At 34.8% G+C, this 27,768-nt stretch overlaps 1 long non-coding RNA gene across 1 annotated transcript; it reads right to left on the bottom strand.

Moving 5' to 3' along the window:
* Window positions 1-7,583: 7,583 nt before the first annotated feature.
* LOC135295248 (uncharacterized) lies at window positions 7,584-26,030 on the bottom strand. The gene is made up of 4 exons (XR_010357283.1): window positions 25,951-26,030; window positions 11,340-11,402; window positions 8,956-9,098; window positions 7,584-7,715 (listed from the first exon to the last, which is right to left on the bottom strand). It is a non-coding gene; the product is annotated as an uncharacterized LOC135295248 (long non-coding RNA).
* Between the last annotated feature and the right edge of the window lie 1,738 nt (window positions 26,031-27,768).

Raw genomic sequence — 27,768 nt, 5'->3', positions numbered from 1 at the left:
TGTTTTGGCAACACCTGACACATACCACAAGATGTTCTATTTCATTCTTTTCTCTGATATAACAGGAACAGAAAGGATCAAAGAGTAAGTTCTCATTATTAATGGATCAAATGGATTCTTTTCTCTTCAGGAATGATTCTTTAATGTCCAAATATTTGTCTGCTGCCATCTTGCACTGGACATTTATTTTATGTGCTGATCTATTTGTATGGAATTTTCATGTAAATTAGCACAACTAGAATGATTTTCCATAGGATAGAGGAAGAAATACTCCACATCAAAGAAGTGTTAACATCTACCTCAGGTGCCAGCATCTGTTCATTTCAGTGTGCAGGATGACTGCCAGAAGTTCATTGGTCTTCATGTGCTGATATTGACACAATAAATGGGAAGAAGAGACTTAGTGATACCCACAGTTAGATGGTAAAAAGGCACTTACCAGACAGTCTCCCTAATTCATCATTTTAAAACCATTCTTAATGTTTAAACACATGTCTGTAAGACAAATCATTAGATGCAAGGACCTCAGAAAGATCAGAGCTGTAAAAGGTAATGCATCACCCAATAAAGAAAAACCAACAAAACCATAAATTTCAGAATATAATTAAGCTTTTACACTTACAGCTGAAATTCAGCCACATAGGCTCCATTTGATTATGAAATAAGACATCACAATTTAAATTTGTAAATCAGTGGATAATTTTACACCTTATGGGTAGAAAGCTATACAGCAGAAGTTATAATGAGATTAAACTGCAAGGAAATTCTGTTGTGGAACAGATTGGTACTCCTTTGACACTTATTGCCATCTTTTAAACATTTTGGATTTAAGAAGCAAACCTTCAGGTGAGTAAATCTTTCCAAGTGCTACAATGAAGTTATACTCTATTATCTCACAAAGTAGTTTGGCAGGGTACAAATAAAATCAAATCTAGCACCTTTGAACTAACAATACTTTTTTACAAACCTTAATTAAATTTTGTTAACACTAATGCATGACACTGAAAAACAATTTGAGAGTGGCTAGAAGGACAAATTAATCTTTTAGTGGATGGACTTAAATTTTCATTTCAATTAAAATATCCTTTCAAAAATTTTACAGTATACGCTGGATTTTAAATATTTTTCATTAATTTTATAAACTGTTATACTATAAGGAAAAATAATTTACACGGAACTTATTGTCTACATAGCTGAATACACATTTTTAATTTAAAAAAAATCTGACTTTTGAAGTTTCTGCAATCTGTGAAGGCAGTCTGCTGTAATATTTGATTATCCTTGAAGTAAAAAGTGTTTTTTCACATTATACTCAGCCTGGACCACCCTTGTTTCAACTTGTTGACATGTACCCTCTCATCCTGCACCAGTGTGAGTAGCTTATATCTATCTCTTTGATGACCCTTCAAATAGGCTGGGGAGGTGTTGCTCCCCCAAAGCCATGACATCTCCAGGCTGACCAAGCTCAGCTTCCTTACTGGGAAGTGCAATTCTCAGGAGACCCTGGGAGCTGTTGGACACCTTTGCTTCTAGCTCAAACATGGGCTTATGTCCATCAAGCTGCCCGCCACCACCCCAGGGCCTTTCCCAGAAAACTGCTGCCCAGTTCCTCTTCTGATGTAGAGACCCCACTTTCCCAGGCACAGAACTTTGGTTTTGACTTTTAAATAATTGAATAAAACTGTTTTATTCCTCCCTTTCTTCTTTTTAGGAGAAATTATGGTATTGGGTAAGTTTCTTCTTTCTCGGAGGAAATTAGGAGAGGCTAAGGAGAACGCAGGCAACTGCATTCAAGCTAAAATATGCACACGACCCTTGAGGCTATTACTTACAAAATATTTGCATCTAATCAAACATGTTTAGGTTATTTAGGTGAAGATATTTTTCACTCCAGAGACATCTTATAGAACTTGAATGAAAAAGTTGTTGCTGCTTCTCTGAATAATACCTGTGAATTTTAGCTGCCAGATTATAAGAATTTTTGGCTTGCAAGAAATGGAAAGTTACACTGCTTCAATTTCAGGTCATACATATCCTGTTTCCATTACTAGAAACAAAAAGGAAAACAGCAGGAAGGAGTCCTGTCTTTGTCCTGCCCTCTTCTTTGTCCTGTTTGCAGAACACTTCCATATGGTGGAATTAAGTAGGAGAGTACCTGCAATCATGGATCTAGGAAGGGCTAAACTTTTATTTAAGCATCAAAGTCTGTCACTTTGAAAGAAATAGGAAATTTTAATAATATTTCAAAATTATTTGATAAATATTTGTATACTTTGAGCTCTCTGCTGCAACAGTTTTGGGGTTTTTTTGAAATATGAAGCAGAGTCATGGCATATCCTGAATTGGAAGAAAGCCACAAGTATCATTGAAGTGGAACTTCTGACCCTTCACAGGACAACCTCAAGAATGACAGCATGTCCCTGAAAGCATTTTCCAAACACTCCTTGAACTCTGTGTGTCTTGGTATTGTGTCCATTTCTCTGGGGAGCCCATTCCAGTGCCAAGCCAACTAGGTGAAGGGCTTTTTCTTAATATCTAACCTAAATTTTCCCTGACACAATTCAGGCCATTCACTCAGGTCCTGTCATTCATCACCAGAGAGAGAAGAGATCAGCGCCTCTTCATGCGCTTTCCCTCATGGGGAAGTTGTAATTCCAATGAGGTCTCCCATCACTCTCCTCTTCTCCAGGCTGAACAGACCAAGTGCCCTCATCCACTCCTCATACAGCTTCCCCTCAAGGCTCTTCACTTCTTTATTGCCCTCCTTTGGACACTCTCTAGTAGTTTAATGTGTTCCTTATATTGTGGCACCCAAAACTGCTCCCAGAACTCAAGGTGAACCCATCTGAGCTCAGAGCAGAGCAGGACAATCCCCTCCCTTGCCCAGCTGCCCATGCTATGCCTAATGTTGCCAGGACAGGGTTGGCCCTCCTGGCTGCCAGGGCACTGCTGACTCATGTTCAACTTGCCATTGACCAGGGTGCCCCAGGTCCCTTTCCTGGCACTGCTCTGCAGGCTCTCACTCCCCATTCTGTCTGTACACCCAGGGTTGCCCCATCCCAGGTGCAGAATATGGCACCTGTCTCTGTTAAGCTTTTTACGGTTGGCACACAAGTAAACATCTTATAGTTGCTGATTGCCCAGCCCTCTAGTATGGCAATCACAATGGAACATTGTCCAGCTTCCTCAGATACTATGCCTTCATATTCTTTTCTCTTTGAATTTTTTCTCATATGTCTAACAAATGTCAGAAGCCAGATGAAGAAGTCTTCAGACATTTTTTAGAAAACATTGTGGGGAGCTAAGAAGATAGACAGAAACATTTGGAATACTCCCTTTACTAACAGTTTTTTGTTAATCCATTTTGATGTGGAAGATCTCAAGCTGCTTTTCTAGTCCAGAAATGTATATACAAATTGGAGTGTCCATATTTAAATTTTGAGTAATTAACAAGAAGTTTGTATTGTTTCTATTTTCTTAACGATAATTGCTAAAAGTGATTTTTTTTGTTTCAATTTTAGAATATAGGATGAAATAGGAAATAATCTGGTTTTTCCTATTAAAATTAGAGATTTCATTGTATTTTATTTCAGAGGACAAGAATTCTTTGGTTAGAGCAGTGTCCAGAATGACTGATTTTAAAATACAAATTTTATTTGTTTTGAAATGGAACTCTGTATTTTATTTGATAACAAAGAGTAACTTTGTGTACAAATTTCTTTGAAATTAAAGAGATTATATCATGTTTGTTAAACTGGATTTTACACAAATAGAATTCACTGATAACAAACAACTAATAATCACTGTTTATGTTGCTTAAAAGTAGCACTGAAAGGTCAATTGTATTATATTTTTTTGATACTTAAGAAACATGTATTTTCTTGAAAAATCTAGTTTATATCCAGCTCAGAGAGATTCTCAAGTCTGTGCTCAATGAAACAATTATTCATGCTACAGCAAATAGTTAAAAGAAATTGTATGCAAGTAGATGTGTTAATGTACATCATTATGTAGACTTATTAGAACACTATTATATTCCAAACGCTTTAATTCCCTCAGCATAAATGGAATATTGAAAACATTCATTACACTATCAACTGACCAGCAGGAAAGTTACTATGAAGTGATTGTATAATTGCTTTAATTGATCCTTTTGAAGTAATATTGTGTGCATCATAATTTATACATGGTAGTGAGTTTTAGTACCACACTCTGATATGGAATTTCTCATGATTACTACCAGGAGGAGTTTGGATTAGTGCCTTATTTTAACTTTGTCAGCGAAATCTCTCTTTTGTAGCAATGTAATCAGCAGAAGACATAAAACTTCTATGACTCATTTAAATTACCATTTTCCCCTACCTTTGGGCCTCCTGCCTAAAGTAGGCAAATATTAAAAATGCTTTCTCTTCTCCCCACCCTGCCAGAAAAAAAAGAAAACAGAAAGCCAAACACAGAAACTAACTTCTTCATAGAATCATATTTGTTGGAAGGGACCTTAAAAAGTGTCTCTGCAGGGACACTCACGGGGCTGTACAACAGCCACTCAATCAGTTTGCTCAGAGCTGCATCCAACCTGGCCTGGAACATTTCCAGGGATGGGGCTTCTCTGGACAACTTGTTCCGGTGTCTTCCTGTCCTCTCAGTAAAGAATCACCTCCTAACATCTATTCTAAGTGTTCTTGTTTTTTCTATTGTACATTTTCACATGATGCCAGTCAGCTAAGGCATGGTAGTTGTGACCCTTCTGTTTATTTCCAGGTTAGCAGTTCTGATATTTTGTCAATTATTATTCCATTGGAGTAGCCCCATGCTGCTGTTATGGGATTGTGTCTGTCTCAGGATCAATCCTAAAGCCTCCTAACATGCAGTAGTAGCATTAACGCTACTTGGTTGTTCTGCAATCTCTTTCTCTTGCTAAGGAAGCAACTCATGTACTAGGGAGTTACAAGTTACAAAGTCAGGAAATAGTATTTCCCAAAAGAGTCATCATCTCTTTTGAATTAGAGTAAGAATTCAGAAAAGGGAACAAAATACCTTGGCATCTATTAGAGATTAGCATATGATCCCTAAAAAAAAAAGTTAACAAGTCTCACTACTACAGAAAAAAATAATCACAGAAAACAGATATATAATAATATATTAGACATGAACTTTTATTAATAATATTGATGTTAGACTAAGGGTAGTTTAAAGGAAAAACTGCATTGGTATTTTTCTTTTAGTAAATTTTATCTTTTACATATGCCAGGAAACCCATTTGGCTTTGGTATAATTCAAGTATAATTTGCTTTTCATTATTAGACAGCTAGATACCTTCTGGAATCAAAGACTTTAACTGATCTGTAGAGCAAATTTAACTGATATTTAGAATAATACCATCTTTTTCAGCTTTCCTGAATAATACCTCTCCTTTTCGGTTTTTCTGTCTGATTTCCTCTGATGCTTTTATTAGTGTACTTGATTATGAAAGAGGGACTGCATTTGGATTTTCTTACTCTGAAATCAGCTTAAAAACCTCCAGACCTCTGCTGCTCTTTCAACACCACCCAGCAGCTGAATTCACCATTTCAGGAAGACAGAGTTCTAATCTGATTCTGGTATTGTGCAGTCTGTAGTCTGACTATTAAATGAAGCATTACACCATACGCAGAGGTTTTGATATTTTCCATTTTTCTATGACTTGGTCAGATGGTCAGTCATTAAAGTTTCACTGTAGCTGCATAGTACCACTATTTTCTTTGTGTTTTTTGTTGGTTTTTTTGTTGTTGTTGTTGCTGTTTGTTTGTTGGGTTTTTTGGTTTGTTTTCTGTTTGTTTGTTTGTTTTTAATTGGAAGTCTTATACAGGCCTCTCGATAAAGTTATTTTTGGTTTAGCAGGAGGAAAGCAGGTTTTCTGAATACTCTGAAGAGTCACTTCATCAAAGATGAGGGAGTAATAAGGTTTCTTAAAGACTCTGTCTGACTTGTAACTAAGCTATGATCCTCCTTTTTGTTTCTATTCACTTAGGATCTCAAGCTCACCCATGAATCCACTTAAGCAAGGTCTCAGTGTAGAAGCCAACTTAATTTCACAAAATAGTAGTCACAATTCCAAGATCTAATTCCTCTTTCAAAATAACAGTGATGTCTGTAAATGTTACAAAGAGACATATTTCAGACCCTGTAGATATTAGTTTAAATGGTAAACCAGCGATGAATCTTCAACACTAAAGCATTTAAAACTTAAGTTCTGTATGCCAGTCTTCTATCTAATTTCAGTTTCTCCTCTGTTTCTGTCACAATGTGGGGCCATAAAAATTGTGATATTGCATAATTATTTTTTTCAGACATAGAAGAATCATTGATGACATCTCTAGTTTCCAATTAGCAGGCATTTGAACTGAATAATCTTCCTTTAATTGCTTTTCAGAAAATTTAAGCCCCTTCATTAAGTGCAGAGTTCTGCCTCCCAGTAGCTGGTGTCTCATCCAGCTTCTCAGTTATACCTGACAGCTGTGTTCTTCTTCATCAAGATTACAGCTTTCTCTCATTTCTTTGTCATATTACAAATTCTATGTAATATTTTGTAAAGCTGAATCACATTTATTCCCACAACCATTTTTTTTAATCTTTATCACATGCATAAATTGTGTGGATAAAATATGATGGAGTAATGTCAATGCTTTAGCCTATGTACCAACAAGAAAACCTTAACCATACTCTGACTCAGCCTTTCTCAAAGAGTTTCTAGTGTTTAATACCCTTCTCGTTGCTCTTCAAATACAGGTCTAGCTAAGCCCAGTGAGCTTTCACAGACTGTGACAAAGTACTTCATAGTGGAACAAAGTACTTCATAATATAACAAAGAAACCATTACTTCCTTAAAATTACTTTGCATCATTTTTCTGTCTTTGAAAAGACTAGCTAATGAATGAAATGATAAAAAGATGAAGCTGATTTAAACATATTAGCATGTATTTTAAAATTGAGTTTTCAGTGCAGACTTGTGAGACCCTCTATAGATGTGGGTTATGTTGTCTTTAAGCATTTTTAAACAATATTTTTTGTATATTGCAAATGCAGTTATAATGTAGTGAATGGAACTATACAGAAAGGCTCTGCAAAATAGGACTTCTAGCAGTCTAATGCAGAAGCTGAATAATATTTTAGATATACAGTAGATCATAGGGCACTTTGGTGACATTCAAAGGTTTTAGTGGGTTCCTAAAAGTCATAAATTTAAAACATTGAAGAAATCTTCTCTTAATCCATTATTTTCTTTGGATTACAAATGAAAGCTGTTATTTTTCTGGGGCATGAAATAGAGATGTCTTTCAAGTCATTGGAGACAATGCTTGAGGGATATAGATGTTACAAGTGTATGGATTCTGTACTGCTTGCTCAGATGGAAAAGACCTCAAAGCTTCATTAAAACAAAACAAACAGACAAAAAAGTGTATTTGAGAAAGGACAAAAAAAGACAAAAATCTATTCTAAGTTTCACTCTGAGCTGTGGTTTTTTGAATTTAAAGACAAACATTTAGGCTACATGCTAACTTCATTCTATGCAGCCCTTTTAATGACTCATGATTAAGTACCTGCAGTTAGTTACATGACCTTAAGAATTCTGCTTCCTTGTTTCTACAGCTCCTTGTCAATGTGTATGGACAGGCTTTGAAATATTTCTTTGAGGATTCCATCATGTTTAACCTCAGGGATAATAACAGCTGCACCTAAAAATAAAAGTAATACTCTAAGGATAAAAAAATCATCGAAAAGTGCTGTAGAGAACACTGAAACAACAACAAAAATATAATTACAGAGAACACTTCATGACAGTTGGGAACAGGAAGACAGCAGCATCTTTTAAAAATGCACTATAGCATTGTGAAAATTCTTGTTTTGCTACTTCACGGAATATAGAAGCAAAATAAATTAGTTTTTTAAAAGTGTAGAAAATAGCATTTGCAGCGACAATTATTACCCTTCTGTAGAGAGGATTCACCCTGAATCTCTTGGACTTCAGGATAACCCAAAAAAGTGCTTCCCTCTTTGGACAGATTACATCAAATTCTTACATTGTAGAAATATTTCTTAACTTCCTGGACAATATGAGGGATTAGTCTGACACAGAACACTGAACAAAGCAGATTAATGATACAGTACAATGTGGCTGTCTCTCTAATATATACCCAGTTGGAGTATTTGGTCTTAAACTCGCTCTACAGCACTGCATAAATCATTATAACACACTCTTAGGGAAGACTCACTAAAGGAATCAGACTCAGGTATCTCAAGGAAAGAGGATTTAAGGGTCAGTGATTAGCACCAGTGTTAACAATTGCAATTATTAGCTTCCTTAATGGAAAAACTGCAATCCATATTTCAAAAGCCTGCCTTTTAAAAAATAAAACCCAAACTTTATAAAATTTATTAAATAATTATCTAATATAAAAAAATGGAATTGCTGTTAATCTATTTAAAACAGAACTCAAGATGCCATTCATATTAATATAAGAATTTTTGGTTTTGTTTCTTTTAAGACAAAATACTGCTTCTTTTAATAAATCACAGAGGATATCCCTTCAGAGCTCAGAAATCTCAGTCTCAAATAAAACTGCAATGTTCAGTCATTTTTTCCTTATAATAAGACGTACATGCAAAGGATTTCTCAGTGAAAATCTGAAAAAATATCTGACTCCTAGAATTATACGGAATAATCTTTTGTTTGTTTATAAATATTTAAAATAGTTCAAATTAATGACTGTTGATTTGTTCTGTGCTGAGAAACTGCTGTTCCTGTTTCATCCTGTAATTGTTATGGATCTTTTTTATATCTGACACACAACTCCCTGGGTAATTTCCCTAAACACAATAGCCAAAAATCTAATCAGGGATAAAAGCAAAAAGCACAGTTTCACTGAAGTAAAAAGACTGCTTTGTTTCCTAATCACTGACAATAGCATACATTACTCTCAAGTGATAATGCAGCTGTTAGGGCCATCTTCATGTATAAATCAACGGAATTTTTTTCTGTACTCTTTTACTCTTAACCTTCAAATCTCTTCTGATCTCACTGAATTAGAACAGGTAGCCAGCTCACATGGTAGCCACTTCTGTAACAAAACACAGAGGATAAGAAAAATACTGTATACTTGCAAATCAAGACGCTTATATGGAAAAAATACAGACCATATTTCATGAATATAATGCTTTTTAAAAACTTTAGGACGTAATTGACTTCCTTGATAAATATGTATACCATAATAATATTTGAATTTTACAGGGTAAGGCAGTTGTTAATTTCAAAGTTACGTAGTTTCATTTTCTGTACCTCTGATATAGAATAAATCAGTATCAGATTTGGGAAAAATTAAATGTAGCTTTCAATTTATCTTCTGCATTTTCTTCACCTACCCTCTATTTCTCACCATAACATAAATCTACATTTCTCTTTTTAATCTTTATCCTTATTTTTATTAGCTTGAAAGTTGAAACCTATAGGATAAAAAAATCACATAATTCAAATTATCCCCATTTTGGCTAATAATATTTTTTTTTCTTTCTTTTTAGTCATCTCAGTTTGTTCCCAGGAACAATGAGGTAGGAATAGGAAACTCTCTTATCTGAACTTACTTGGTGGTCTCCTGAGAACAGGTTCTTCCAGAATCAGAGAAAAAATAGACCAAAGGACTGCTCAGATCACTAAAAGGGCATTGCCTCTCTCTTTCTCAGTCTGTATCAACAAAAGCAACACTCTTGAAGAAAGTCCATCCAACCACATTGTTGAAAGTGGGGTAGGAGAGGTGGAGGTTGCTGAGTCTGGGACATTTGGTCTGAATTGGAGAGGGAAATAAGAGCAAGGTTCATGCCCAAGGAACAGGGGGTTTTCATGGCCAGGGCAGAACTTGAAGGTCTGTGACACTTCCCTCCCCAAGTTCTCCCCCTCCCACTATAGGAAACTGTTAAACATAATTACCTCCCTACAGAGGATGAGCAGCTACCTGAACCATAGCTCTCAAAATCACTGGTAAGCTGAGAAATCTCTCCTGATAGTTTGTTTAGTTTTATTCTATCTGAAAAAAATCAATAAAATAAATAATTCCATCTGAAAACTAATTTTAAAAAGTCACTTCCCTGGACCATCCCTGGATTAGAGAAACCTATTCCAAGTTATCTCATTTCATAACAAGCTGACCTTTGGCTGACCTTTACTATATATTTTAAATTCTTTAAATATTGAATAAAATTCAATTACAGAATTATCTAGTTTGAATTTTTACAGTTTTTGACCCTGTTCTTTATTTGAGGAATTATGGTGGGTTTCTCTTTTAGTATGAATTGAAGGCAGTTCTGTAATGAAAGGACTGTTTTTTTTTCTACTGTCTATAATAATTTCTGTACTGTTATTGGATTTTCTTTTGTCCTCCTTTTTAGATTTGTAGTAAGGCATATCAAAAGTACAAGTAAAAATTATTAGCTCTTTTGCTTTCATATAAAACTTAAGTTCTAAAAGAGAAATCAGAAACATGTACCAATATATTCTAACTAAATTTTTGCAATCTGAATTATATTTCTTTAAGAGAGAGAGTGTAGGTTCAGTCTGTGGCAGATTTCAATTTATTAGTTTCTCAAATCTCTTATTTTAAGCAACTTTAATTATACTATCCAATAATTTTTGTCAAAAAGATTGATTGTAATTTTCTTTTTTATTGCTTCCTTTAGTAAAAATAAATACTGATTAAGTTTTCTGTACTTCATATTCCTAGTTTTCCATATTAGTCCTTCAAATATCTTCAGCAGAAATAGGTTGTGTGGGATCCATCTCACTAACTATTGTCTTCTACATCGTAAAGGACCACTTTCCATTTTCTTTACATTTAGAGAGGATTTATCTTGTTAGAAAAAATCCAAAGTCCTTAATAATTAATTGAACAACAAAAATCCTACATATTACAGTCCCACTTTCAAAAATATGCTGGCTACATATTAAGATTTTACAGTGCTCAATGTAGAAATCTTGATCCTTGGTCACCAGATTGTTATGTAAAATCACTGCTATTCCTCCCTCCTTTATCTTTGCCAATATATCACTGGTAATGTTATCACCAGCCCAAATATATCCTGTTTTCACAAACTTATCAATTTCATCTAAATCCTCACAAAAAGCTGAGCAGAGATCTTCCACACTGAATTTGTTGGAGGCATAAAATTGCATGCACAGTGTGTGCAGATCACAGGATGAGAACCTCAAAAGCAGCACAGCAATCAAAAGATCAAGACTGGGAAAATTACAAAACAACCACATGCAAGATAGAAAGACTGTGAAAGAATGGAATTCTCCTTATCATACTTACACATGGGTTTCTGTAGTGATTTCCAGTTTATCAGAAACAAAGATGTCTCATTACATACATGAACTGTGAAAGAAGACAGGAAAGAAATTGTGGAGATTGCTTTTCTGTGTTAGAATTGTAAGGAAAAAAATCTATTGAATTTGATAATTGCAGCATACTAGTAACTGTACTACTAATACTAGATACCGTTAAAGCTGGCATGTTATAATTTCTACTTCACTCTACAGGTATTAGATTGCCTATTAAGAGAAGACTAAAAATTAACCATTTTATATGACAACTTGGAAATTTGGAGATCAAGAATTTTTTTTTGTGCAATTCTTCCTTAGCAACACTTTTCTAAAAGTTATTTCTTGTAGTATTACCGGAATTAAGTATAATTACATTTGAAATATCCAAACCTCTCAATAGTTAAGGCATTAATCATCAAGAAAGATGTAAAAAATGAGGCTGAAATTTCTGAAAGGACATTAGCCCCTTAGCTACTATTTCCCTCTAACAATAATCAAATATTTACATATTTTCAGATACTTTGTGTATAATAATCAGACTACACGGGTCACTACTGTGAGACTGTTTATTTAATCTGAAGTTATTTCTCATCATTATGGTCAATTTTACCTAGGCAATCAGCTCCTTTATTTTTAAAAGTGTGGATTCTATTAACTGAGATGACAATACCTTCATAACTCATTTTATCTGAAAAATTCTTAGACGGATATAAAGGACTTCAAATGTAAAACCCCTAGCAATGTATAAAGGAGTTCAAAATGTAGTCTCTAGAAATGCTTACATTCTTAAGAATTTTGTTATTATTACTGGGTTTTGATACAGTTTTGAGGGTGTCTTTATTCCTTTCCTGTAACTGAATTATCTTCCCATGACTCCAAGAACAGTTACAGTGGATCCCTGAAGAGTATCTTGTCCAATCCTCTTCATGGCATAGAAAAATTTTCTCTGTTGTTGAGTGTCATACTCTTTGGAGACTCAATGAATGGAATTCAATTGACTGGTTGCTTTGAAAATGAAATGTATTAATAATGTGGCTAAGATAAACACAGGAGAAAGAAGACTAAAATATGGAAATGCAATTTAAATATGAAAATCCACTATATTAGATAAGCACCTTGAGAAATACAGAATCATAGAATACCAGTGTCATTAATGAAGATATTAAGTAATACTGGTCCTGTGGGAGTCCTGAGGGACAACACTTGCCAATGATGTCCATGGGGATAATGAGCCATTGACCACTATCCTCTGGATATGATTGTCCCACCAATTCCTAACCTACTAGATAATCCACCCATTAAATCCTTTTTTCTCCAATGTTGAGAGAAGCATGTTGTGGGGAACCATGTCAAAGGCCTTACAGAAGCCCAGATACAGGGGGACTCCTTATCCCATCACTTTTAGCCCTTCACTTGTCCACTTAAATAGGCACTGCATTGTAGAAGGGCATTAGATTGGCGAGACAGACCTTACCCCTGGTGAAGCCATGCTGGCTGTCTCAGTTCACCTCCCTGTCCTCTGTATGTCTTAGCACAGCACCTACGAATTTCTGTTTCTTCCTCACAGAGGTGAGTCTGACAGGTTGTTAGGATTCTCCTTTCTTTCCTTTTATAGACAGCATAATGTTAATCATCTGGTTATTGGGAACTTCACCTGAATGCCTTGACCCAAGCCATGGAGAATGGCTTGGCAAATATATCAGAGGAGTATGTTTTATCTGACCTTCCTCTTCTGGCTGACATACCTACAGAAGCCCTTGTTATTCTTGGCATCCCTTGACAAGTTTAGCTCCAGCTTCTCCTTGGTCTTCCTTCCTTGAGAACACCTTGGGAACTACAGAGAGGTAAGCATCACCTCTGTCACAGGAGATCACAGAGCAGATCCTCCTGCTCTAGTCCATTCAGACTAAAAAAGCTGCAGTTGACAACACATCTGAGTTGCTCCAAAGCAGAAGTTTTCACATTTCACAAGAAGATACGCTAAGACACAAAAAAGACAAGAGGTGTGTGGAAGAGGCTAACAGCGGGCCTGTTAGCTAAAGGAGCAAGAAGAAGCTGAGAAGAAAGAAGAAGCTGATAAGGAGCTCTCTCCAAGGCTGTAACCAAGGAGACCAAGACAATTGAAGGACTGAAGAAAGATAAGAACTTCACAGCTGCATGAAGTATATTTAGAAAGTTAGTTAAGTCACTGTAACTTTTCACCAATGGTGTTATGTTGATTTATTGTATCCAATAGTTAGGGTAGAAGAAGCATAAACAATTAAGAAGTGTATAAAAGGTCAGCCATGTTCGATAATAAACTGTTGCCATCTGAGACTGCTTGTGGTCTCTGCTTTGTGTCGTGACCGCCTCGACAACGACAGAGGTGTTCTGAGGCAGTCAGCACAGCTATGCTGAGGGCAAGTTGTTTCTGATCAATCTGGTGGCTTTCCATGATGGAGTGACTGGAATAGTTGCCAAGGTAAGACTGACTGATACCACCTAGCTCAGTTTCTGTAAGATGTTCAACACAGTCCCACATCTCATCCTTATCTCCAAATTGGAGAGATGTGGATTTGAAGTGTGGGCGAGCTGTTCAAGAAGGAATTGGCTGGCTGAATGCAGCCAGAGAGTGGTGGCAAGTGACTCTGTGTCCAGGTGGAGACTGGTAATAAGTGGTGTCCCCTCAGGGCTTTGTCTTGGGACTCTGCTCTTGAATATCTTTATTAATGACTCGGAGAGGTCAAGTGCTATCTCAGTGAGTTTGCAGATAACCTGGAGCTGAGTGGTGCAGTTTCACAAGAGAAGAAAGGGATGCCTTTGACAGCTTCAGAGAAATCTGGACAAGCTTGAGATATGGGCCCACAATAATCACTGTGTTTTTTTGGGTTTTTTGTTTTTTCTTGTTTGATTGTCTGTTTCTGTTTAAGCCATATGCTAATTTTAATGCATCTAAATTTAAAAAAATAAACAAAATAATCTAAAATTTTTAAAAACAAACAAAAAACCCTATACAGATGATATTTTGGCTAACCATTAGCTTAAGTGCCATTTTTTACACCTTTAATTTTGATTTATTTGAATTTTAATGCCAGCTCTAACTATCATAATTAGATTGAATTTTGAAATGTCACTACCTGCACAGTTGATTTTCAATATACTTACTCCATAGATCAATTCACAAGGAGCACAGAGGTTAGCACAAGAAAAACCCTAGTTTGCTTCAAAAGAAGCCAATTAACAAATCTCATTTAGTGTTAATTGCAACAGCAGATCCCATCATAGTTTAATCAACACCTTGTTAAAACAAGCTAGGAGAAAGCAAAAGATGGACATTGATTTAATGCACAGCCAGAACTGTATTGACACATTTCAAACACAGAACATCTCACAGATGGGAAGTCATTCCCAACGGACTAGAGTGGTACTGTCCACACAAATTGTTCCACAAAACTCAGAGGCTTTAGCCTTAAGAAAATAAAGACATATTTGATATATATTCTCTCAAGATGCTAAAGAACAAAGCTGTCTATTGGATTGAATTCCTTCCAATGGCACATTTTTAGAACCTATTCCACTGTCTTAGCTATAAATCTTGACCTTGTGTAGAGGTTCATTCTATTTCTCAAAGTAAAGTCAGGTGATCGCATATTTCTGAATGTTAATATCGGCCTCTATAACCTGTAGACATGAAAGAAGCTAAGGAAGAATTTCATTACACATGAGTGCATTCCTGTTTAAAAAGTGTTGCTAGATTGCAATTGTGGCTGCCATTCAGACTAAAAAAGCTGCAGTTGACAAGACATCTGAGTTGCTCCATAGCAGAAGTTTTCACATTTCACAAATGCATTAAAGCTGATACAACTTTTCCACACCTTAAAACGCCTTCCTTCGGAAGAGCAAGGTGATGTTTTTCAAATAGCACCTGCATTAAATTCCTTAACAGTGTATGGTTAACTGAATTTAATTTCTGCCCCTCTGAAGTGTGGGAGTCTTTGTGACCATTGGAAAAGTCAAGAAAATTGAGAAAGAGCTGATGTAATTTAGATATATAAACATCCATATCAAAAGTTTTCAAGAACAGCTGCATTGTATTCTATTCTTCATTCAGTCCAATCCCATTTTAATTCTGATTGGACTTTAAACAAGAAAATATAAAATTTGCCATTAAAATTAACTTCAGAATGGAAAAACTCAAGATGTGCAGTAATTGAAATGGTTGATATAACATTTACAGTGTAAAGATCTTTCTATAAGTTAAATCAAGATACAAAATGAAGGGTAGATCAAACCTAAAATCTAGTTTACCAATGCTGTTCACAACTGAGCCAGAACATATTTATAATAATTGAAATTGGTATAATGTTATTTTACCCCTGGGCTTGGAAGAGTTACCGACACAGTCAGAGAGTGTTTTTTAACTCCTTCTCTAATATGCTCTTTCTTAAAATTGCCCAGTTTTCCTAAAACATGCAGTACAAAAATAATTTTTCCACAGTTCAATGGCCATTTTTGAACATTTACATTTTGTGATCTGTCTGCAATTTTGATAGTTTGAATGGTATCTGAGAGTGGAGGGGGGGCGGCTTATTTGTTTGTTTGGTTGGTTGGTTTTTTGCTTAGTGTTTGGTTGTTGGTTTGGTTGTGTTTCCTTCATATTATGGATGTTTTAAATGCCTCTTTTTAGAACATTTATCTCTTTATTTTAGGTTGCCAATTCTTGGCTTCTTTTTCTGCCTCTGTCAAGGCTGGGATCGAAAGTGCTTGAGACAATATTTTGTGTTCAGACACAGATGTTTATTTTTTCTTATCTATATCACAGTCTTACAAGCCGTGAGTTCTGCAGTATTTCACTGACAAGATACAAAATGGCCACGTATCTATCTCTACAAGGACTTTTAAGGAAAAACTACCCAATTAAGAAATTACATCTAAATTATTTTTTCTTTTAAGCCAATAACTAACCATTCATGTCCCACAATGTTGACTTCTTTCCAATTACAAAATACTACCCAAACCTATGAAGGAAAAGGGACCAGCCTCTGCCCTAAAACCTCCATCTTGCTTCATATATATTACTATATACTAAAACCTTAAACTATGTTTTCCACCACATTATATTACACACTTCTAATCAAACTACACACCCATAATCCCAGTTCTATCATTCAATATTGGAAGCCTTCTTTTCCATGACCTCAGGTATATGCAGTGCTCTCCAGAGTCTGTCAGCACAGAAAGTCTAAAATTCTCAGCATCCAGGACTCCAATATCAGATCACTTAGAGAAAACAAAAAGATCAATAGTGTGTTGTGGAAGAATAATGTACGAGAAGAGGCAACTGAGTCTGCCATGTCATAGTTAGCATGATATGGATAAGAATGATGTGACAGATTAATCAAAAGCTGTATTTGGTTAAAAGATCCAGTCACAGAAATACATAAATGTGATTCTAGACTTTGCAATCCGTTTTAGATTCAACCCCACACAGCCCTGCTTTTCTGCTGCTGAGAAATCTGAAATAACTGCAACATGCCTTTGCCTGCTTAATCTGCCCAGATCAGCAACCCCTTGTATCATACAGAGAATCTTTATCATTATAGGGTGTTCTCATCCTCCTTTTATTCTGCTACACCAAGAAGAAAGTTGCCAGGATTTGTACTGAGGACCCCCTGCTGAGCGTCTCTAGGGAATACCTTTGCCTTTCAGAACCTGAAGCCAACAAAATTTGAATACTTGAAACACTCATTAGTGGTGGCCTTTTCCTTTATCTCACTACCTACCAGGTGTTGGTTAGTTTGGTTTGCTCTTGGGCCTTTTTTCAGCTATGAGCTGTACATAAAACCTTATGTACAAGTTATAACCTTATGTACAACTATACATACGGTATTTCTTTCTAGATCAAATCAGTGGCTAATTAATTCAAGCTCATTTCATTCTTCAAGTCAGTGTATTTATTTCCTACTCATTTTGCGACATATTGAAGATGGCTGCAAGATCTTTTAAGATAAAGAGAATTTATCTCCCCTTTTGTGGTAACCATAGCTGCATCCCCAAAATCTCAGCACCACAAACAGCACACAATACCAGGCCAACCTACTCTTGTGATCATCCACTTCTAAGTGGAATAGCACCTAGGAAATAGTGAAAATCTAGAGAATGAAAATGTGAAAGATTTTCATTGTGAAGAGGTACTAAATTCTTATGTGAACTTTTCCAAAAGGAAAAAAATAACAAAAAAAAACCAAAAAAAAAAAAAAACCAAAAAAAAAAAACAAAAACAAAAAACCAACAAAAAAACCAGCCAGCATTTGGCCAGTTTCCTGCTTTTCCTTGCTAATAGGAAATCTTTGAACAGATTTATGTTTGAACAGATCTGTGGAACTTACTCCTACAATTGTCTCTAGAAAGATTATGAAAAATTGAATTTCAGAGGCTTAGCAATAATTTATGCTGATCAGCAGAATTATTTCCTGACATTGTGGAAAGTAACTTGGCATCTCAGCACTTTTAAAGAAATGCTGAAGCCCATATTTTGTTTATCAAACTGCATAATTAACAATTTGTGTTCATTGGTGAATCACTGTGAGGGAAATCTTAAATTACATAGAATTTGAGATTTTTGTGAATTGATATAAAAAGACTGCAATGAAAGTGTTTGTGGATTCTTTTAATAGACATAGTCTAGAATAGGGATACAGGTAATTTAGAAGATATTAGCATAGTGTATTTTCTGGGTATTTTTTGGTCATCTGATATGCAAAACTACCTTCTTCATAAATTTCATCACTACAAAAAACATTACCTTCAATAAATTTTCCAACAGATCAGTCAATATTGAAAGATGAAACTGATATCTTTATTTTAATACAACTCAGCCAAGTCATGTTTTATAGTAGGCCACAATATTAAAAACTTACAAGGTGTTTATCTTGTAGCCCAAAGGGAAAATGATGTAGAGATTAAAATAGAGAAGCCAACAAAGCTTGAGGTTCTTAGTTGAAACTTGGAAAAAAACTTGGATTAATTTATACATTTTTTCTTAGAATACAACTCGTGGAAGAAGAGATAATTGCATTTATCAAGAGCTTGAGCATTAATGATGCTTATACCAATATAATTTCAATCTAATTCTTTTTCTGCATTCAAGATCAATGCTTATTGTTTAAATCAGTAAATTTATTCCATGGGGTGAGAGAGATTCTAGCAACTACTACCTTTCTGCTCTTTGTGACTCTCATCTTGAAATAAAGTTTGTAGCTCATGGACTCATTGTCCAGTTCTTCTGGTCCCCTTTAGGTCTTTTTCTTATTGTTCTCATGCACATATTCTTCGGAAGCTGGCATTTTGTTCTAATTTTTCATTTTTGCAGACAGGTTTTCCTGTGTCTTGCAGCCCCATGCAAAGCCCAGAGTTTGCATGTCCTGTCATCCTTTTGGGATGGCCTAGGGTAAAAGGGGTCTCTCAGAGTTTGGCTCTGCTGGCTCAGCTTTGTAGATGACAAGATTTCTACTGAGGACCCCCTGGCGAGCCTCTCTTTGAGAATACCTTTATCTTTCAGAACCTGAAGCCAACAAAATTTGAATACTTGAAACACCCTTTAGTAGTGGCCTTTTCCTTTTTCTCTCTACCACCATTACCTACTGGGTGCTGGGTTGGTTTGCCCTTGGGGCTTTTTCAGCTAAGAGCTATACATAAAATTTTCGTACAACTAGGGATAAGTATATAACTGAACAAAACCTATCAATTTAACAATTTTATAAATCTACTTCAATAAAAAATAATTTGATAAGATATGACAATAATCAAAGGTTGACTGAAAATGTATTATTTAGAAAACAATGAAGTGGAAATTTATTTGTACACTTGAAAAGAAAGAGAAAAATAATAATCCATCTGTATTTTATATATTTTTTCAGTTAAAAGTAATGTGACAGCATATGAAAACAGAAGAATCCTGATGATCCTTAATCTATGAAAAATATATACACTTGAGTTCAATGTATCAGAGTATATATTGTCTGTTATAGCATTAAACAAAGGACCAGCTTCTGCTCTCACTGTGCTTTACTTGTTGAGTAATCACTGGAAATTACCATTCTGCTATCTGTAGGAACTGAGATAAACATTCAGATTCAAAAGTATTGTGAAATATTTAAATGTTCTTGTGTTTGTGCTACGTAATCCTGTGACGATGCAGGTACAAGCATATTGACACACCTCTAACTCAGTATCTAGACCACAGCTGATAAGTGTTCTGAAGCTAAATGTATTATTATTCCTCTGTGGTGTTCTATCTGTATTTTTTTTCCTGAAAAATTATGCAGGGTATGCTGAAAAGCTATTTAAGGTTATCACCATGAAGAGGTTATCTAAATGGTGATAAGGTTATCATTTAGAACTACAGTTGTGGAAATTGATGAACTTTATCCAGAAAGGGTCTGTTATACCTAAAAGAGAACTTATCTGGAATTTTGAGGCTTTTTTAAAAATTCTACAGTCAATAATGCATATACAAAAACCCTTAACCCATTCTTTAATTTCTGAATTTAGACCACATTGTTTCACTTCAAAATTCTGATGAATCCTGTGGGCTTCAAGAACTGACCTTCAAGAAACCCAAATATATTTTTTTTAGTATATTAGAAGTTATGTTACATACTATATGAAGAGTGGGGTAACTTAGGTACAATTCCTGCAGTAAGAAATTTAGATGGACATCTCAATCCTTTTTTTTTTTTTTTTTAATCAAGTGAAGGAAATAGGTAATTTTAGGGTATGAGTCAACTCATCCTCAGTTAGAAATCAAGTTCATCAGATCTGATAAACTACATCTCAAAATGTCCATGGAATATAAAGTCATTTAAGATGAGAAGTTCTACACACAGCTAAATCCAAGTAAGGAAAATGACCTCCTGCTTAAGGCACATGCTGAATACACTGACTGAGTTCTGGAGTAAAAATATTGTTAGTGCTTTTTTTATTAAGATAAAGGTAGGTAAACAGGTTTTGTGTCCCACTTGTTCGGCAGTAGGTCAGTAGGGGAAGGTGATTCAATCCCCTTTGCAGCTTATGGGGATACCCATTTTTTTCCTACTAAGTGGGTGATAGGATAGTCAATTTATTCAGGAGCTAAGCATACTTTAGGCAAAAAAGAAAAACTGTTATAAGAAATATGATGCTATAGTTTAAGTGGACATTCTTTTGGCAGACAGATGCTTAGCCAAATGTTCTAATAAATTTTTAGTATTAAATAGTCAGCGCTGTTGTGCTTTGTTTGGCTGCTTTGAAAAAGTAGAACTACACAGTGCCAAAATCCAGGTGTGAAAACCAGACAGTTAAAAAAAAAAAGGTATTTATTTTTTTAGGAAGACACATACATGTGTGAAAAAGAATTATTCAACTCTGTTGAACTTAAGCTATTCTAAACCTATCCTAAGTAAGTATTTAGAAAGACTTAAAGATAAACATACTATCAAATATTTCCTAGGGACTACAGAAATAATCAAGTAATACCTAAGCTAAACAAATATTAGAATTAGCACAAAAAAATTGTTCCTACATCTGATTCTTGGCGCTAGCCAGATGAACGTAGTAGAAGTACATTGTTCATACTACCTGTTATGTAACCCAGAAAGATAATGAAGGAAGTGAAGAGTTAAGCTAGAGGACTGCATTACAAAGTGATAGCAGCTTTCTCATGTTTTAGGACTGCCAGGTCAGATATCCAGGTATATTCTCTTCTTATGAATAGAAACCCAAGCAGATTTTTCAAAGGAGACAGTTTTAGGTAGACTTGAGGAAAAAGGAAGGAATCTAAGAAATGTTGATCTTCAAACATATAGGAAATTATTATTTTATTTATATCATTTATTTAAATAGACAATTGCAAGAATATGGAAATACTGATAAAATATTATGGAGTATATGTGAAATAAATTACTACTTTTGAAGTAAAATGATGCTTACGAGAAGTGAACCATTCTGACCTGCTAGGAAATATCTTTAAGTGAGTATGTGGACTGCACACTCCACAGATCAAATTTCTTTTTTAATAGAATTTAAAAAATGCTAAAGGATTGCTAAAATAGTTTTTCAATACATCTGTATGATGATATGGAACAGAATTGATAGACAGTAGAGTTCTCAGAAATCTGAACTATCCAGTTTCTGAGGTGCGGTACATATCATATATGGACTAACAAGGTCTGTCTGTGAAGCATTAGTTCAACCAAACAGCAATAGGTTTCACTTTTTCCTGAAAACAGTAGACATGAATGTGGATCATGGTTAGTTACTCTACATTTTCAAACTGAGCATATCAAACTTTAGACAGGGAGACAGATAACCCATAATCCTTTCTTTTATGACTCCATCACAGAAAGATATGAGTATCATATCGTCTGAAATAAAAACGTTAGTTACTGAGGCACTCTCCAAGTTAGAGTTCTGTGACCATTCACTCTCAAAATGAGAACATAAAACTCAAGCTTTCAAAACCCAGAGTAAGACTTATAAGACTACTGCATAAAGATTTTCTATAGGTCCATTACAGCAAGCAGGTTATTTATGGCCAGAGTTACTAAGTCTTGAAATAGTTTAGGCAGTCCTGTCAGTTGTTTGGATACAAAGTGAGAAGCAAGCCTGTCTATCCAGGATACCTTATTACATCTATGTTTGATGGAAAATTTTGGAGTTGGCACAAGCACAGATTTGTAAGTGAAGGAAAGTGAGCAGTCTGGATTTTTGTCAGAAAAAAAGGTCTTTTTAGGAAGGATTTATGCAGAATGCACCTAACCTTTTTTAAAGAAACTTTTAGTAAAAAAAAAAAAAAAAAAAAATTAGAGTGTTACCAGTGCTGTAACTCTGGTTTAGGTTCCCAGAATTACAAGTACAAAAACTGTTGGCTGAAAATGCATCCTCCCTTCTAACCAGGGAGCTTACATTTTTCTGTAGTATTGACCTTGTCATAAAATTAAAGTTTCAAAGTTCTGTGTGATTGCAGTTACATGTCTGATCATATTCACCAAAGGTGTCAGACTTCAGGTTTATTAGATAGTTAACCAATAGTGGACGTGGAAACCCACAAACATACAAAAATTACCAGTGGCATTAAAAAGCTTATTTATAAAAAGTAGTTTAATCAGCATATCATTCAGAGTTAAAGTCACAACATACATAGAGCTGTGAAAGACAACAAAAATAACCATGTACACTCATTTTTACATTTATGGGTCCCTGTCTACTGTGGCAGGATGGGAGTGGGGTCAGGGAAGAGCAGAGCTTCTACACATGCTATCTTAATCCAATTGCTGTTATGATGATAATTTCCCTACTGCAAAAGTGGCATCTGTCTGTCCCTTATGGTTATGTGCCATTCATCCTACTCAAGTTCTTACATTTTGTCAGATTTTGCTTTGAGATAAAATTTGGTGTTACACAAGCTGCATCAATTTCTGCTTTTCATAACTCCTAATTTTGTACTTAGACCTGAAAAACTTTCAGTTAATGGGGTGAAGAAAAAGTTCTGGATCCTTGATGCTGGCAAGGTGTAGAAGTAAATAGCACAGGTTCAAAGGTAGACAATGAGCAGCATGGAAAAGTTACATGACATTTATTCCAAAAGAATCAAATCCTGGTAGGTACCCTCATGTCTCATCTGTTTTTTACCCCAAAGATTTCACAGAAATAAAGTGAGAAATATACTGTGATACACTTTGAGGAGAGAGAGGTCTGTTTTATGAAATATTGCTGTAAACTTTCAGGATAAATCTTAACCTGCTGATCTCCTCTCTAAAGAAGTGACAGCCTAATATAAGTAGTTGTTGAAGTATGTTTTTCCCATTTCTCTCTTCTATTTCCCATTGCAATTCCCATTTTTACAGTTCTTCAAAATAAGCACAGCATGTCATCCCTTCACAGAATGGAAGAGACATGCTGCATGTTTACGCTTTGCAAGTTCTAACTCTAATGCTCTTCACTATTCTGTTTCCCTAAAAAACAGCAAAGAAGAGACCTAAAAACTGTTATCAGTGGGAAAGGTTACCAATATTATCAGTGAGATTTCAGTGCACTGGTGACTCTGATGACTTGACAGCTAATCTCTAATTGCAAACTGCCATAGGAGATTCTGAATGTATTCCAGCAACAGGGAATCTTTCACTGACTTCAGCAATGTATTTTTTTAAGACAGAACGCAGAAACCAAAATTTTAAGTGGATTTTTAGTGGATCTTCATTTTAAAAATAGATAGAATAATTCTAAGTTTTTTCAAATGTTTCTAAAAAATTAACAAGAACTAGAGAAGCCATCTAACATGTAGATGGCTTAAAAAGAAACCATTTGGTTTCTTTTAAAAATTTAAGTATTTACTATGAATAAGAAAAATAAATAACCATTTTATAAAATAGTACATGATTCTTAAACAGAGTTCAAAGAAATTAAACTAGGTTATTAGCATTTGATAACCCAACACTATTGCTTCTAAGGTGCATTTTATGTCTTCAATATTAAATATTAAAATAGTATGTTATATTTTTAGTATTTTAGTACAATGAATATATAATATGAATGTGACAAATCCAATTGATGGTAAATCTGTACATCTTAACTATATTACAGTTAAAATAATAATATTGTATATTATTATATATATACAGCTCAAATAGAGAACAGCAAAATTTTGTACAAAGATATTGCCTGATAAATAAAAACCTGGACTGCATTTCTATATTATGTACATCACCACTTATATCTAATTTTCTTTAAGAAAGGTGCATTACCATATGGTAAATTTTATAAGATGGGACATCTAAATTTTGAATATATAAAAAAAAATCCTCAATTTCTTTTTTAATTTTAATAATTATTATTACCATATAAAAATATACTCATCATACCTTCCTTTAACTAGGAAAGTAGAAGGATGGGAACAAGTATAAGAACTGAAGAATTTAAGAAAAATAATGAGCACAAATCAGATAACAAAGAGGGTCAAGAGGATTTGATTAGCAGAAAAAAAATGTTGGCGGCAATAGAGCAACAGTCGGGAAGAAATGAGGGAATGTGGGCAAGAAATATTAAAGTTTCAGAAAAGTGCAAATACATAAATAAAAACAGACAAAACCCTTTAAAATTAAGATATCTTATGGTGAAATGTAAAAGAAAAAGCATTTTTAAGTAAATATAGGTACTATGAAACGCTGATGCAAGGTTAAAAAATGGAGCACAAATAGAATAAGATATCAAGAAGAAGAAAGATTTAAGGAAGGCAAGCTAGTGATATGGTAATAATATGCAAAGGATGACATGCTCTGTGCTAAAAGAGATCAAAAAGAGCTAGTGGAGTTTTCACTCAGCACCTATAGGAGGCTTTGGCATACGCAATTAAAATTCTGTATGAAACCTGAAATGTGAGTTCTGAAACTGTAACCATGCAAATTTCTTGTGTATTACAAGCAAAGGGATAAAGTCAATGTAACTTATAGTTTATGAAATGAATATATATGTTTTTACATCAAATCTTACTTTCCCCTCCCTGTTCAATCTGAATCTTCAGTTGTTCAAGGCTGTAACTTTTCCCCAATATGCTTTTACAGCCCTTTCCTCTACCACACAGGTCAGATTTGCAAGGCAAAGACCTGCACTTTCTTCAGATGGGAAAAAAAAGAAAATTCACAAGTCCACTCTCCCAACATAAATCAAGAGGCAGAGTATTCTCAGTGTAAGTGTTCTCCATCTCCTCACCCATTGGAACTGGGTTATGATATATTCAGGACTGCAATGGTTAGTGACATCTCAGGGTAACTGGTTCTGCAATTGCTGCCATTGCACCTTTTCAGGCATCCTTATGGAGCCTTTTGGGACATGCACTCTCATAATTTCTTCTTGATTCAAATTACTTGATCTATACTATGACCAGAATCTTGGTTTTAAACAGCAGTACCTGGTCTTCTACCCAACTCTTTTTTTTTCTTTTCTTTTTTTTTTTTTTCTTTTTTGTGTCAGAATTATAAAGAATGAAGGAGGGGAGAAGCTTTATATAGTCTCACCAGGGAGACAAAGGTTAACATCCCACAGCTTTTGTACACCCAGGATATTCACAAGAGGGTGATCAACCAAGACAAAAGGCACTAGAGCATACATGCAAGACGGTAACAGGGTAAATAGTAGATTGGGGACTAAAACGTGCTCAGACTTCAAAGATGCATTGCAAATGTGTCCAGTGCACAAGATTCAACTCTAGCTCTGTATGGCAGATAATGAGACATTTTACTTTTTAGCCAGAAATTTAGTAGTTTCATTTTTCTCCTTAAAAGAAACTGAGTAACAGGAAAAAATAAGCCAAAAAACCCATCCCTCCCAAACCCCAAACCACCAACCAAACAGAAAGCATAAATCCTTGCAGTCACCATGACTAATTTTTACTGTCTAAGGAAAAGCATAGAATTTTTTCAAATACTTTTTCTACCACTAGATCTGAATGCTATTGTTTCTTTGTAGAACTGTTGAGTACTGAGCATTAGAATGATAGAAATGCTCTGTTTGCTGATTTTGCCAACAAGCTTGACAGTAAATACCAGAAGTGAATATTATGTGTTCAGACACCAGTTCACACTCACCTGGGACAGACTGCTAATTTGTTTTTCATAGATCATCATTTTCAGGCAGCAACAGATTCTTGTTTGCAGCTGAGTTTAGCCTGTGCAAATAGGAGAGGTAAGGGAGAATACATATATAGTGAAAAATGTATTAGTGGCATAGCTAATCAAAGACAAAAGATACAAACATTGTTTTAGGGCTCTTGCCTGTCAGTTTTATGAGACTAAATTACTTATCTTTGTTTATATGACCTAGATTATATTTTGCATTTCAACACTAACCCAATTTTTTTGCATTTCAGCTACCATAATATGAGCATTTCCAGCTGGGCTCTGTCAGCCTCTGTTCCACCATAAATCATATCTGCCTTCTCATTCAAAGATGCTGACTGATGAGGCAGAAATAACCCAATCTCAGCTGGCTTTGTGGCCTAGTTACATCACAGCTACAGCAGGAATGCAGATTGCCTCTCTGATCTTTTGGATAAAGCCATAAAAAAAGTTATATCCCTTTTAACTTACTGTTTTGGAACTCCTCCAACTCCTCTAACTTTTCTTTTCACTGGTACAGAAAAACTGCTTACACTGCAAAATGGTCAACAAGGTCTTAGCAATACTGGAAATTGCAAAATGGAAATTGGTCCATTGCCATAGCCATGAAGGACTAATATACAAGTTAAAAAGAATTCACTTTTCAACTGAACTGCTTGTTATTTAGGTTAATATTGAAAAGCAAGGTTAATATTGGTAGCAAGTTATGTAGTTAATTATTTAGGTTAATATTGAAAAGCAAGGTTAATATTGATAGCAAGTTATGTAGTTAATGTCTCAATATTATGCTTTAAAATCGAACACCAGGATTCAGGGTTTAGGTTTTAACTATTAAAGGATTGAAATGAAACATGAAAAGGATGAAAACATAAAATCACTACATCCGTTACTGCTGTAGGACTGTTCAGCACAACACCTGCGTTCGTGTGTTTTATGATTGCTTTTCTCTAGCAATGAAGAAGGTAAAGCAAAAACATGGAAGTTTCTTCCTACTTCTAAGCTTCAAGTTTGTATACATCTTGCCCTTACTCTGTCACATTTTGGGCTGATAAATGTTACTGCATTTCCTACAATTATTCATTTCTCTTTCTTAGTGTATTTTTAGAGAGAAGGTTTTTTTTATTTTTGAGAGAATTTTTTTTATTTTTGGTTTGGGCTTTTTTTGTGTGTGTGGACAAAAACATAATTTTAATGAAAAATGATGGGTCTCTTAGATGTAAAAATGCACAAGAATACAAACAGTTATATACATAGACAAATCTATAAAATGCATAGTATACTAATCATAGATATGATAGTGAGGTTATAAATACAAAATATCTATATATGATTTTTAAACCACAAAAATTCTTTGTATCCTTCTATTTATTCTTGGAAAAGAACAGACTTCTGGAATCTTCTTTTGTAGGTACTTCCTGATATGACTTATTACCATGTATATATAGATTTATAACCCACAGGCTGTGATTCTATAGGGAAGGAAAAAAAAAAAAAGAAAAGCTGGTGAAGTTGTAGGACAGTTGGATTCTTTACTAAGATTTTATATCAAGTTAATAATTTGTCTCAATTTTTCCTTTCCCTTAGCAACTTAAAACTTAACTGATTGATTCAAGGGGTTGATCATCACAAAGATAATTAGCAAAAGAAAATACTGTGTCTACTATGACTAGTAGATGACTGGTGTGATTATTGAAAAGGAAGAAATGCCTATCAGATATGCAAGCTATAAAATATGTTCAGTAGATATGTTAAAAAACTACTATTATTGCATAAGGACTTAGGATGATC

This window comes from Passer domesticus, chromosome 2, assembly GCF_036417665.1.
Source record: "Passer domesticus isolate bPasDom1 chromosome 2, bPasDom1.hap1, whole genome shotgun sequence".
NCBI lineage: Eukaryota > Metazoa > Chordata > Aves > Passeriformes > Passeridae > Passer > Passer domesticus.
This window is presented reverse-complemented; position numbering and strand designations above follow the sequence as displayed.